Below are 14,012 nucleotides of genomic sequence, written 5' to 3'. Positions count from 1 at the left end.
CACAGTTTTCGAAACAGCATGGAAGGCAAATCTTTCGTCTTCGAAATCTCTTGCGAGAGTAAATTACGAAGTCGAAGAAACTTCATCCTTATCTAAAGGAAAAGAAGAAGAATATTCCGCTTCCTGTTTAGCTCTTTCTACCTCCCTCGAAGTCGTTTTATTCTTCTCTGGCCACGATAATAAGGGAGTGATAAATAAACCGAGGCTTCGATATTAAAATCTCTCCTCGAGTATTTCTCTGCCCGTTTTGCCCGGCCCATTGTTTGCGGGGGCCGAGTCGAATCCTTCTAATTAGAAAATTCTCGTCGCGACCCCGTCTTCGCGTGCGCCTTCTCCCTTCCAAGCTTTTTATTATACCCGGTTCGAGGTATAACGAGGGTGCCTCGGTAATTATTATTCAAATATTTTTCTTTGCCCCGGCTCTCGGCCGCATTAATATTTACGACGCCACCCCCAAAGCGCTGACCCCCCTCGCGAGGGATTTCCGCGATCCACCCCTCCCCCCTTCTTTCCTCTCTTTCGGATTTGATTACTTGATTGAACGCTTTTTATAGTTCCTTTCAATGTTTTGGAATATTTAGAATGTGCATTAAAATAATCCTAATGTAATTTCGTGATTAAATTTAAAAATTGTATTTTTTTTTTTTAAAGAAATGGATGTTCCTTTTTATTCGAAATGCAAAAATTAGGGGTTTATTAGTAGATGATACTTTCAATAATTTATCGTTTAAAATATAATAATAATAATAATAATAATAATAATAATAAAATAAATAATTGTAGTGCCAAACGGTAGAGTATTACATTTATGTGAAAAGCAGATCAATTATAATAGCTACGAATAAATGTTATTCAAGTATCTTAATAAATAATTATTTATATTATTCGAAATTTTTAACGAGTTAATCAACTTTAATATATATAATAGATTTCAGATGAATCTTTTCGAGACTTAATAGGATATTACAACTTTTACGAAAAAAAATTTTTGTATGGATTTTAAAATTGATAAAATTCTATATTAGTGCAACCTGTTTATTATATTTTGTGTTATTATAATATTTTATTTCATTGCCAGAAGAAAAATTCTTTCGAAAGAGAATAATAACAATAATAATAGTAATAATCTACGTAATAATAGTAATAAGAATATGATGGATTTCAAATTTTGTTATTTTTATAATTATCAGATTGGCAGATTTTTGAAATTGACGAAAATTGACAGATTTTTTCATTTTTCCATTTTAATTAAAATTTTATTAAGTTTATAAAATTAATTTTTAAAACAGGAATATAAAATTCACATGTATATCTATATTAAAACATAATTTTCAATTTCGTAATTTTAATATTAATATTAAATGGATTTATTGATTATATTCATGAGAAAGAGAAAGAAGAGAAAAAGATGAGCCAAATAAGAAATAGAAACTTCTTGTTCATCGTTCCAACTAAAGTTTCTTCGGTTTTATAATTTACGATTCGAACAAGGGGATAAGAAAACAATCCCCAATTAACGATTATTCCAGGTATATCGGACATCGGTCGTGGTTTATCATCCACGAAATCGATGGGATTTTAATTTATGCGTCAATAAGAAAGTCGAAGAAACTTGTTCAACGAATAATCAATACCTCGAGTTTTAATTAACGAAACGTAGAGCCCCAATGAAAGAGATAAATCAGAGATTATCACAAGTTTGTTGTCTTAATGGTGTCTCGTTGAAAACACTTCATCAACTTTATTATATTAGTTTTGATCGATAATATTAATAATATTAATTAATAATAAGAATAATGAGATGGTACATATATTTCTATATATTTTCAATTAACAAGAACGTAAAAAGGAGAACATACGAACGAAAGAAATATTAATAAAGTTAGACACATTGAAAAATAAGTGGAACAATCATGACTATCTCCATGGTTTCACAGACATTTTAAAAATTAGAAATAAATTCAAGCTTTGAATTTGACATGTATTATAGTAAATAATAATTTTTTTTATATTCGCTATGGATTAAGTGTAAAAGTGTAAATCCAACGACAATATAATTAAAAATTGAACGATATAAGAGTAAGATAGAATTTAATTAATCTTTATTCGAAATTATTTATTTGAAAATATTGATAATATCGATTCACTTTAAATTACATTAATTTCTAATAATTAATTGTTCCTATGGATTTCATTTTAAATTTAAAGGAAAAGAACAACAGCTATAATATAAATCAGATCCTAGTGCTTAAACAACGTTATAAAATTAAAATTAATTTTTAATAATAACAAAAAATATAAAATATAAAATACACACGTATATCTATATTAAAACATAATATAAAATAATGTACAATTTAAAGTAATATCTCAATAAATCTTCTTCCCTATTTTATCAATTCGATTCTCGTTACCCCCTATATTCTATTCTCGCCAATAAGTCGAAATTAAGAAATAAAACGGCGGTTATAAGCCGTTGTAATGAAAGTGCTTCGAGGCGTTAATTGGATGAACGACGGTACTTATCACAGGAAACGGATGTTCGCATACCAGGGTCTTCTTCTTTCGATTTCGAGAGCTAAGAGATTCCGTTGTAACCGGGCATTAAACCTGTCCGCCGATTGGCCGTTCCGCCGGGACGCGACATCGACACGTGATTAGAGTAATTAAAGTAGGGGCTGGATGGAAATAGGGCGTTAGTGTTTCCCAGAGGGGATTAAGAAACCCTATCGCGGCCGGTACCCGTATAATTTAAATTCGCATTTATGTGCACTCGACTCGAGGGACACGAATCAAGGGCTCTCCAAATAACTTTTGCATTTTTTCGATTCCAAAGGTACTCGAGAGACTACTGCACGTCTGTTCAACCGGGATCTCGACCGGGATCGTTTGACTTTCTGTTCTCGTGCGATTGAACACTCGAAATATATTTGGCAATTTAAATTTATATGCATAGTGTGAGAATGATGTATTGTATCGATAGGTTTATGTGAAGATATTAAAAAAGTTTGGGGTGAACAAGAGAAATGGGCAAGAAGAACAAGAAAGAAAGGACAATTATATTTATTTATAAAATTAATATTTTACAAATTACTTAATTGCATTGATCAAAGATCTTTAAATTATTTTTTTAACTTTCAAATTTGTTCAGTTTTAATAATTACTTTAAATTCTAATATTTTCTCGTCTTATTTGAACAATTAAAAAAATATATATATATAATTTTGTTTATATAATTTGACGTTAAATAGTAAAAATTATTTCAATTTGATAATCTTATTTTTCGAGTTTGATAATTAAAAATTTCAAAAATTGGAATTAATCGCTATGGCTTCTTCGACGAGCAATCGAAAAAATAAAAACTCGATTCTTTAATTTCTCTAATTTTTGACACGGCCTGTAACGAAGCTCAGTCATCAGGGGGTAAGAAACTGGGACGTCAGATTTGTCTGGTAAGATTAAGAAGCCCTATCGTGATCAAGACATGTAACTATTAGATATTCCGATGCCAATGTAATGAGAAATGATGATTTCCATTGTGAATCATCGATTCTATGATATAGCGACACGATCATTTAATCTTAAATTATACAAAAAAGAAAAAGAATATAGAGGGAAAGAAACAAATGAAAAAAAAAAAAAAAAAAAAAAGAAAGAAATAGCGTATCGATATCGAAAAAAAGAATAGTATTAAATTGTTTGAAATAGAATATGCAAAGGTTGTCGGTGAGTTCAAAGGGGCTACTCGGAATAAATCAAGGGGAGGGCTCGTGGTACGTGGTTTTCTTCTTTCCTGCTGCTTCCCTGACAGTCATTAGGATAATCAACGAATTAGCGTTTCCGCGCTAAGGACTGGATAAGGTATAAGGAGTTAGGAGGACAAAGTGCGTCTCGGCACGCGATGCTCCGAAACTGTATGTGATGCACGCTTGCACGACGAAGATTCGTCGATACCAGCTGTGCATCCATGATTTCTCTTCTCTTTTTTCTCTATTATCTTTATTTATCGTCGATACTGTTTGGAATATACGGTCCAGTTATTGTGACTTCGTCGAACGATAAATTGAAAAATTGTAAAAGAAATAATTGAAATAATTAAATCAATACATTTTTAGAATAAAAATTGAATTTTTATTTACTTGTGATTATTGTAATAATTTTTTTTTTTTAAATATCAATTCGCGAATTTTATTTATTAGAAGAAAGAATGGTCAATCAGGAAGTTGAATGAAGTAAAAATTTTATTGTGTAAAAAAAATTATGAGCGTTAAAACTACTAAGTTTCTTCTATTAAGAATAAAATAACAATTTATTATCGAAAATTGCAACAATGATTTATAAATGATAGAATATTTTTTAAACATTTTTTAATAATTGTCCAGAAAATTAAACCAATCAAGTTAACAACCAATTCCTTACGAATATTAAGTTCAAAAAAATTATCAAAACATTTTCAAATATATTCAAATATTTTAAATTTACATTACAATTAATTTTCAAAAATTAACTAGTCTAACTAAATTACCAAAATGTAAATACATATCCTTCGTCCAAAGAATTAAAATTAAAATTCTTATCTTATCAAATTGTCATTTAATAATTGTTCAGAAAATTAAACCAATCAAGTTAACAACCAATTCCTTACGAATATTAAGTTCAAAAAAATTATCAAAACATTTTCAAATATATTCAAATATTCTAAATTTACATTACAATTAATTTTCAAAAATTAACTAGTCTAACTAAATTACCAAAATGTAAATACATATCCTTCGTCCAAAGAATTAAAATTAAAATTCTTATGTTATCAAATTGTCATTGAACGTAAACTTAACATCATCGCTATATGTATATATAATTATAGAGAGAGAAGTACTTCAAAGTGCTTTATAGAGTGCCGTGTAAACATTTTAATTTTGCGGAAAAGATGAGGCATTAAAGTTAATGACGTAGAACCTTGCGTACACGCGAAGACGAATTTTTTTTTCTTTTTTTTTTTTTTTCTTTTTCTCCGCGAAAGAAACCCTCGAGAAAGGAATTTGCTCGAGCTTGTGTCCGGAGATCTTCCTCGAAGATAAAGCGACCCACGTGGTCAGAGAGCTGAACTATCTCATCGTGTTTTTCACGCCCCAAGACGGAATCGTTCGTTTCGTGTCCATAAGGGGTACGCTCGCGTGTGAAATTGAGCAGGACGATAGACGACTATGTTAACTGGTACTAATTAAATGCTCCTTAACCCCAACCGGAAACGGTTCGTCACTTCTGCCACCCTTGAGATAATACGGCTTGTTATTCGTGTATATTACGTTCCAATCTCGTTTCTCACATCGAATGAAAGGACTTATCTATATCTATCTTTAAGGAAATTATGTTTTGTATAGTTTTTTTTTTATTTCATGATTTAATTTTCAAATAATAACGATTTCACGAGCAGAAAATTTGTATATCTTTTATCACATGAAAATAATATTTTGAATAATTTTTTTTAAGTGAAATAATTGTAAAAATATATAATCGATATTACTTACGATTGAAATATTCTTTTTTTCTTAAAATATGATAAATAAATTTATCCATACCATACTTAATTTAATCTAATTAACTTTTTAATATTTAATAAAACAACTTTATTGTAACAATTAAACTTAATTTTGTTGCAGCAATCCTATTATTTATATATATATATATAATATATAAAAACAAATTATTACATATTTAAATTTGAATTTAACAATTAATTTTAAGAAACAATAAATTAAAGGACAACTTATATTTCCTAAAAAATATTAATTTCTCTTTTCTCTAAAAGAAAAAACAAAAAAAAAAAAAAAGAAAAAAAGAAACGAAAGAAAATAAATTACAATTGAACCTCGTTATCACCCCATCCCTCCCATCCAATTCGTCCTCTATCACCGGCCCCACCAAATCTTCTTTCCTCTTTAACAGATCCTCCTCTTTAAGCCTTTAAGCACCTGACCATAAAGTCAATGGTAATTGTCTCGGTGAATCTGAGCGACTCACCCCAACCGACAGGCATGCAAATAACTCGGGGTTAGTTAGCTAATGGGGTTGGCCGGGCTCGTTCCCAGCTCACAGAGTTCATTCATTAAGGGGTTGATGGCTTAATTGCCAGCTCGCAGCATCACTGCCACCCCCCGGATGGATCACGGCCATCATCCTCTGTACCATTCACCCTTCCTCTTCCTGCTCGACCATCCGGTTGATCTCTCAGAGCAACAGGTTGCAACTGGTTTGTACATGGTCGCGCTCCTCTCTGTCTTTCTTCCCTTCTTTCCATTTTACTCTCTCTCTCTCTCTCTCTCTCTCTCTCTCTCTCTCTCTCTCTCTCTCTCTCTCGATAAGCCGGGATCCAACTCGTTTGCGCCCCGAATTAAACGGCCGGGCCAACCGTTAATTAATTGTCCCGAGTTGAAAGAGAGAGAGAGAGAGAGAGAGAGAGATCTTCTTGTCGGGACCGGGGTTAATTGTCGAGCACGTCGTTAACGCGATCCTTTCTGCCCTTTCACAGAGAAAGTACTCTGGTTTTTAATGAGCCCCGAAACGATGTCCCTTCTGCTTTTTCCACGTTTCTTCGAGAATTAAAATGACGAGAGGGGAGATTTGGAGTTTGTTCACGGTGGTGTTTAAGGGATTGTTGTTATGGCGTTTAACGGGGTGAATATTAAAATTCGATAACAAAGGATTTTGGCAGTGATTTGATCGCGAATTCGAAAGTAGATTAATAGAATAGTAATATTCTCATTATTTATATAATGATTCGATTTGAATTTAACACTCCTTGGTTAAAAATAATAAAAGTAAACAGCGATTTAATATCTATTTAATATCTATTTAATATATATTTTCGTTTTTTTTTTTTATATATCTAGTCTTAAAAATCGGATGATTTGAAAGTTTGAAAGTTTCGAAAATGGATGGAAAAAAAATTATTTTAAAAATGGAAAGTGATTTGAGGATATTAAGACAGTAACGATAGTAAGATATTTTATAGAAACTCGATTTTAAAATGTTATTAGATATAAATCACGGTTCATATTTTTCTCTATGTATTTTATATTGTATATATATATATATATTGTATATATATTATTGTATATTTTTTGTTAGATTTAAATTAAGTTCAGATTAAAAATTTAGGTTAGGTTTTAAAACATTTTTGAGAATTTCTTGTTGAAAAAGTTTGAAAATTAATACGTGTAGAAAAATATTATTATGTAGATTAGATGGTAACCTCGATATATTTCAAGACTAAACAACCAAAAAAGTTAGGTTAAGTTGTATAGGTTAGTTGTTGAATCTAAGTTTTTTCGATGATAAGATATATAATAAATAAAAAAGTTGTTCAAGATGATGATGTTGGTAACTAATATATATATATATTTCAATTCTAAATTAATGAGAAACTCGTTATTTCGAATAAAAACTCGATAGATACATATTACGAGGAATGAAAAATATAACGTCTCGTTAAAAAGTTAAAAAATTGTAAAGGTTACGCTACCACGAAAGGGTTAATAAATCGAAGAGTTAATTAAACAGCCAGGGAACACGCGAGAACAAAGGTCACATCAGGTTATTTGTCATTCGTCCACTTTCATCGCGAAGAGGAGGCCACATGTTTACCCATCGTGAGCGGGCAACGTTTCTTCTCGCATTCCTTCCCCCGCCTCTCTTCATCATGGATAGCTCCCTCTTTCTCCTCTCTTCGTCTTCATTCTTTTCTCATTTTACACGAAGGTAACGACCATACGAATTTTCGCCATTTGTATGCGACACGACAGTGCTGTCAACGTGGGTCGATGTGAATTATCACGAATGTCAGGCCTTACGACCCGTCCGTATGAACGGTTTAATTTAAGGTCGTTGGTTTAATTCCTGGTAGAAAGCGCGCTCTCGTAACAGTAGCTGGAATAAGAGGGAAAATAGGAGGAATACTTGATTTTGATACCTCCGTTACTTTCGTCTCTCTTGGATCACGTACGTGTCGCCTATTTTTCAGGATACTTTATTCGACGATCAAAACTTCGATCTTTGCATTGAATCGATAGTAATAGGAAATTGATTTTAACGTTTATCGTCTATTAAATTTATATACATAGGAGAATTGTAGAAAAGATTTCATTTATACGAATCTGTTATGTGAATAAACGAGACGTAAAATATCGTTTCAGAATTTTCAAAGCTACTTATTGCAAATTTTGTTTTGTTATATAATTTTTAATATTTTTATAAAATTCTATTTTTATTATATACATCTTGAACAAAATTAAATATCGATCTCTGGAGCATCTCTTAAATCAAAACTCTCTTAAAAATTCTATCATTCCACTTATAACAATCTAATATATCTTTTCATTTTCCACAAAATTAATTAAGAATAGCATCTTTTTTTTACCTTCCCTAATTAAAATCGAATATCTGTCAATCTTCAATATATCTTTCTCATCGAAAATTCGACATCAAAGGATACCATATATATATATATAATAATTATATTCAATCTCTTTTTAAAAATCGAATATCTCCAAACAATACAATTCCATACAAATTCGAAAATTTCGTAACACGAATAACACGAGACACTTGCTCACTCCGAAGATATCCGATATAAACAGACGATGTGCCGTGGATGAGAATGGTGATGGTTAGGGTGGAATCCAGAAATTCCCATCTACACGATCCTCTATACGATGGTGGCGCAGGGAGGGTAAACGCAGTTACTCGTGGGCGGGGATGATTTAGTAATGAAGATATTAACGGAGCTAAAGCGCGCCACAGAATACTGAGATTCAACTATCTAACAGCTGACATAACTCACGTTTATGACCACGGCTCCTCGCCCTTTATTCTTTTCGTGCACCCGTTACATCGTGGCAATTAATGCTCGCCGGGGAAACGTTTGCCGCGCGGTTTCGATATTGTATAGGGACATTTTTATGCCTTCTGTAATTATTGTGAATTAATTCGACGACTTGATCAGAGAGATGCTTTTCTTTACGATCGAATCGGGCGGATTTAACGGATATGTTTAAGTTATGATATTAGATATTGGGGAATTTTTGGCGAATTATTGAGATTGAGGAATCAACAAGGAAAAGGTAGAAGTAGTTATGTGAAATAGAATGTTATTTTTTTTTTTTTTTTGGAGTGAATTAATTTCTGATGATTATACGAATTCAATTTTATTTGTATAATTTTTGATGATTGATATTGGATCTAAGAAATAAATGTTAAAGATGGAGATTATTTTATTTAACTTTGAAAATGATAAATATAGGTTTATTTGTAATGATAAAAAGAAATTTTAAAGAGTATATTTAAACAGAGTTACAGAGACGTTAAAAAAATTATATAGAATTTTAATTAATTCTTCAATGAAAGATTTTTTAATTTGTTATAAATTAATAAAGTTAATAGCAATAGAATGATTTTTTCTTCATTATACTTTTTATCATTTAGAATTTTCTAAAAAAAAAATATTTTTTCTAAATTATATATTTATTAATATTTTTTTTTATTGCATGATTGCATTATTCTATACTTTTTCTTGTTTTTTTTTTCAAATACAATTTTAACTTCAACTGTTTAAAAATTCTATATTAATTTACTGTACTTTATACTAAAATTGAACGAGATTGAAAAATTTTCAATTTCCTCCATACGATTTAAATAAATGTTTCGATGTACAAAACGTGGAGCTAGACAATTTTCAGTCTTTGTGTTCTGTTAGCGAATGTAGATCTTAATACAGACGGTTGCTCTCCTTTATGTTAACGGAGAGATGGGTACAGGGGTTGCCGAGGGTTCGAAGGAAGGGAAGCATAGAATAAGTTTCACCGGGATACATTAGCAGAGTTATGCTCCCGGAGGCACTGCCGGCTACGCGGTATATCTTGGTTATTTTTTACTATCGCCCCTGGCGGCACATACAACCACGTGGAAAGGCTGATTTCTTCACCCTTGGACCAGCCCCTTTGTGCCGTGAAAAAAAAAAGGGGCCACTCAACCATCGACCTATCTCCAGACCTTCGAAAATGTTTTCCTAAAAGTGTGGCTTCCAAATTAAAAGTTTGTACAATGGGGGAGGCTTTCAAATTAATTACAATCGAAGTATCAATAAAAATTCGATTCCGTTATTTTACGTATACATATGTATACTTTAAATATTACTTTTTAAAAGAATTTATCGGTGGTATCATTGATATCTTTTTAAAGATATTATAAATTATCTTGGAAGAGACTTTCGAAAATATTTTTCTAAAAATATAGCTTCCAAAGTGAAAGTTTTTATTTTGTACAATGAAATTTAAATTAATTATAGAAGAATTAATAAAAATCTGTATATTGTTAATGGATTAAAATGATACGAAAGATAAACTTGATTATGAATCACTCAAATCGTATTAATAAATGTATAAAATAAATTTACAAAAATTATAGAAAAATTTCAATAAATACACAGTTTGTCCAAAAAATATTTGTTATTTAAATCTCATTTATAAATCTTCCAAAATTCCAATACTTCGCGATAAAAATTGTATTAAATGATAATTATATAAATATAACCTATTTATATAAAACAATAAAATAATAGAAAATACAGATTTCATTTACTATCGATCAATATTAAATTTAAAAATTGTTATTTATCGAATACAATTATGTATTTAAACGTCTTTTTTCTTTTTTTAAATTTCTATAAATAACATATCTAAATTTTGTCACCAAGAGAAACAGTCGTCATTACCAACGAGTGAACGAAATTTCTCCATATGTCGGTTTCGAATTGTATTTTCCACGCGCCACATTTTCCCGCACGTATGATAGAAATTTATCCCAGGGGCGAGGGTTATTTTTATATTTATGGCGTCGCGATGAGAGGGGAGGGAGGGTTGTACTAATGCTTATATCTCTCTCTCCCCTCCTCTTCTTTCCTTTCTTTCTTTCTTTTTTTTTTTTTTTTTGGTTAATAACCGTGCATGATAGGCACGCAGAGCGAGAAGAGTCGAATTATGGGGTGGTGGGTGAGGATATTTCGTAGGGTAGGGGAGAGAAAAAAACGTATTTCGAGGGGATGTCTATGAACTGTACGGGGTGGCGATATTTTTTTTATACAAACGTGACCTATTTATTTATCGTATATAGTTTTTGTCAGTTTTTGAGAATGAAACCTGCATTCGATTTGGTTAATTAACATTTTAACATTCTTATCTTGATTTTTTATTTCCTACTTTTAAGAAGAAACTTTTTGAATAGATAGAGTGAAATTAAATAAATTTTTAATTAACGTTGAGATTTTTACTTTAAGAAAAAATAGAAAAAAATAGTGCTAATGTTATTCTATTATTTGAAATATAATATGAACACAATAAAATATATTATTATTGTTTTGTCTTTTATAGACGTTACAGATTTTGATATTCTGAAAAATATATATGCTTATATCATCAATGAAAACTATTATTATTTTAATATTTTTCTCATCAATAATAATATTGTTAATGTATATTTATTACTTAATATTTTAGTTAATTTTTATAATAATTTTTATAATTTAATATATATCTAATCCTAGTTTTTTATTAAATTTTTTTATTTCTATAATATTAAATTATATTAATAATTAACAATTATTATTAATAATTAGAAATTTCACCTAAAATTAATAAATTTAATTATAATCAATTTATCTTAATTAGATTTAATTAATTTATAAATTAAGTTTAACCGCCATTGCTGGCACTTATATTTATCTTTATTTAAATTAATTACCGAATTAAACTTTCATTTATTGTTCCAGAATTCATTATTAAAATTTATTTTAAATTTTATATATAATTTATTAATATAATTAATTTCAAAACTATAATTTAATTTTTATTAAAAACAACCTATAATCTATTATTTAAATTTAAATATTTATTTATAAAAATAAATATTAAAATTTAAATTTTATAAATAACCTTCAATTTAATTTCAAAATTTAATATTATTCAACAACAAAATAATTAGAATTAAAATTTATTAAAATTTATTAAAATTTATTAAAATTATTTATTATTTATAATTATACGGTATATTATTAATATAATATATTCGAGTTAAATAGAACACCCTATATAAACGCATTTATGTATATTGAATACACACGAACATTCAAAGTTTGATAGTTTATCGTCGTAGAAGTGAAATTTTATTATTTTATTCAATGTCATGCACGAATAAACTTAAACTAGTTAGGTGTAATGACGAGGTAAGGTTAGGGGTTGGTACCAGCAAGGGTAGGTCGATGATAGGTCGTGTGCCCCTAAGAAAGGGGCGTAGAATGACAGTGGAAAAGATTCCATGTTATTTTTTTCTTTCTTTCTTTCTTTTTTTTTTTGCAATTAAATAACATTCTGTTTTTCAAAATAACCACGTCACGCCTCAATGTCAATTATTCATTCCCTTCGATGACAAAACTTTACGAGGGGAATTTTCTATAAATTCGAAAGTTTCTATTGCGTTACATAATATAATTCGTAGAACTTGAAAAGATTTGTAGATATGATAAATCCTTTTATTTAATTTGAAACATTCTTTTTCAAATATTTAGAAATATTCCTTCAAAATACTTATTGGTATATAGATTTGGTAAATGTATTTTAATTTTGTTGACAAGTTTTATAATTTTATATTACCATTTAATTTAATTTAATTACCTTAATTATTTACATCTTTGAAATGTACAAATCTTTAACTATTTAATAATTTTAAGATATATTCATTAATAATTCAAGAATATCTGTATACAAAATAAAAAAAAATAAAATAAATTCAAATAAAGGCACTTAACTTATAAAGCTTAAAGTATTAAATGAGAAATATATTATACTTTTAATATACTCTAATTATGATAAAATTTTAATTTCACAATCAATCAACTACCAAAGCTACAAAAAATTTGAGATATTATTATATATTAAAACAAACTAAAAAAAAAAAAAAAATATTATTCCATTCAATATATAAATCATATAATAAATTTATCATTACCTTTACATTCAAATTCAATGTAAATATTATATTTTTCATATAATCAAAATGTAATAAGCATTGAAGCACGACTATATATCAATAAAAATACTCTTTATACGAATCACTATTAAAATAAACATATATGAAACATATCGTTTCCTCGTACAACAACTATTTCGAAGAAAAATATTTATAAAAATTCTAGAAATAAAAATATCTATTTTTAAATATCTGTTCGTTTCAAAGAAAAAAAAAAAAAAAAGAATCTATTTTCCTCAACCCTGTCAATTACTATCAACGCGCATCTACACGAAGCCGCATCACCCTTATTAATCCTCCGTTTTAAGCGGTCGCTCGTTCACAGGACACGGGGGTGGTAAATTAGTTCTCCTACATTCTCCCCCTTTACACGGACACCCGTTATTATCGGAAGTATGGGGGATCCGTGCTCACCCCAGTGATTCTCGCAAATGTATTCCGATTACATAGTTTCTTTGTATGGTTTTGCGTTGCGGCCCGCAATTCCCGCTAGTTCTTACGGATAGCAGGCGTCGAAACAAAAAATAGCTTTATGTCACGAACGATCATTACAGTTCTTTTTTTTTCCTTTTTTTTTTTTTTCCAAAGGGGGTGGACGCGTGGCAGGGTCAGGGATGGCCCGTAACCTTGGACAACGTGAGGCGACGGTCATTCGCCCTTGCGATCGTGTCTTGCAAGCAGGTGCTGACCTGCAACGCACCATTCGATAAAATAATCATGCGTGCATATTTTTTTTTCTTTCTCTCTCTTTCTCTCTTCTCTTTTATTCCTTTGTATACGAAACTTTTATCTCTTATGTATATTATTTTTATCTTCGATTAAAATTCACTTATCGATATTTATTGTTATTCCTTCATAATTCGAGAAATTGAAACACTTTTATTTTAGAAAGTTTTATTTTTCAAAGTCAGTTGAATTTTGTAAATCTTTCAGAT

This window comes from Apis laboriosa, unplaced genomic scaffold (genome assembly GCF_014066325.1).
Source record: "Apis laboriosa isolate Shangri-la unplaced genomic scaffold, ASM1406632v1 scaffold25_cov139, whole genome shotgun sequence".
Lineage (NCBI taxonomy): Eukaryota > Metazoa > Arthropoda > Insecta > Hymenoptera > Apidae > Apis > Apis laboriosa.
Note: the sequence above shows the minus strand (reverse complement) of the source record.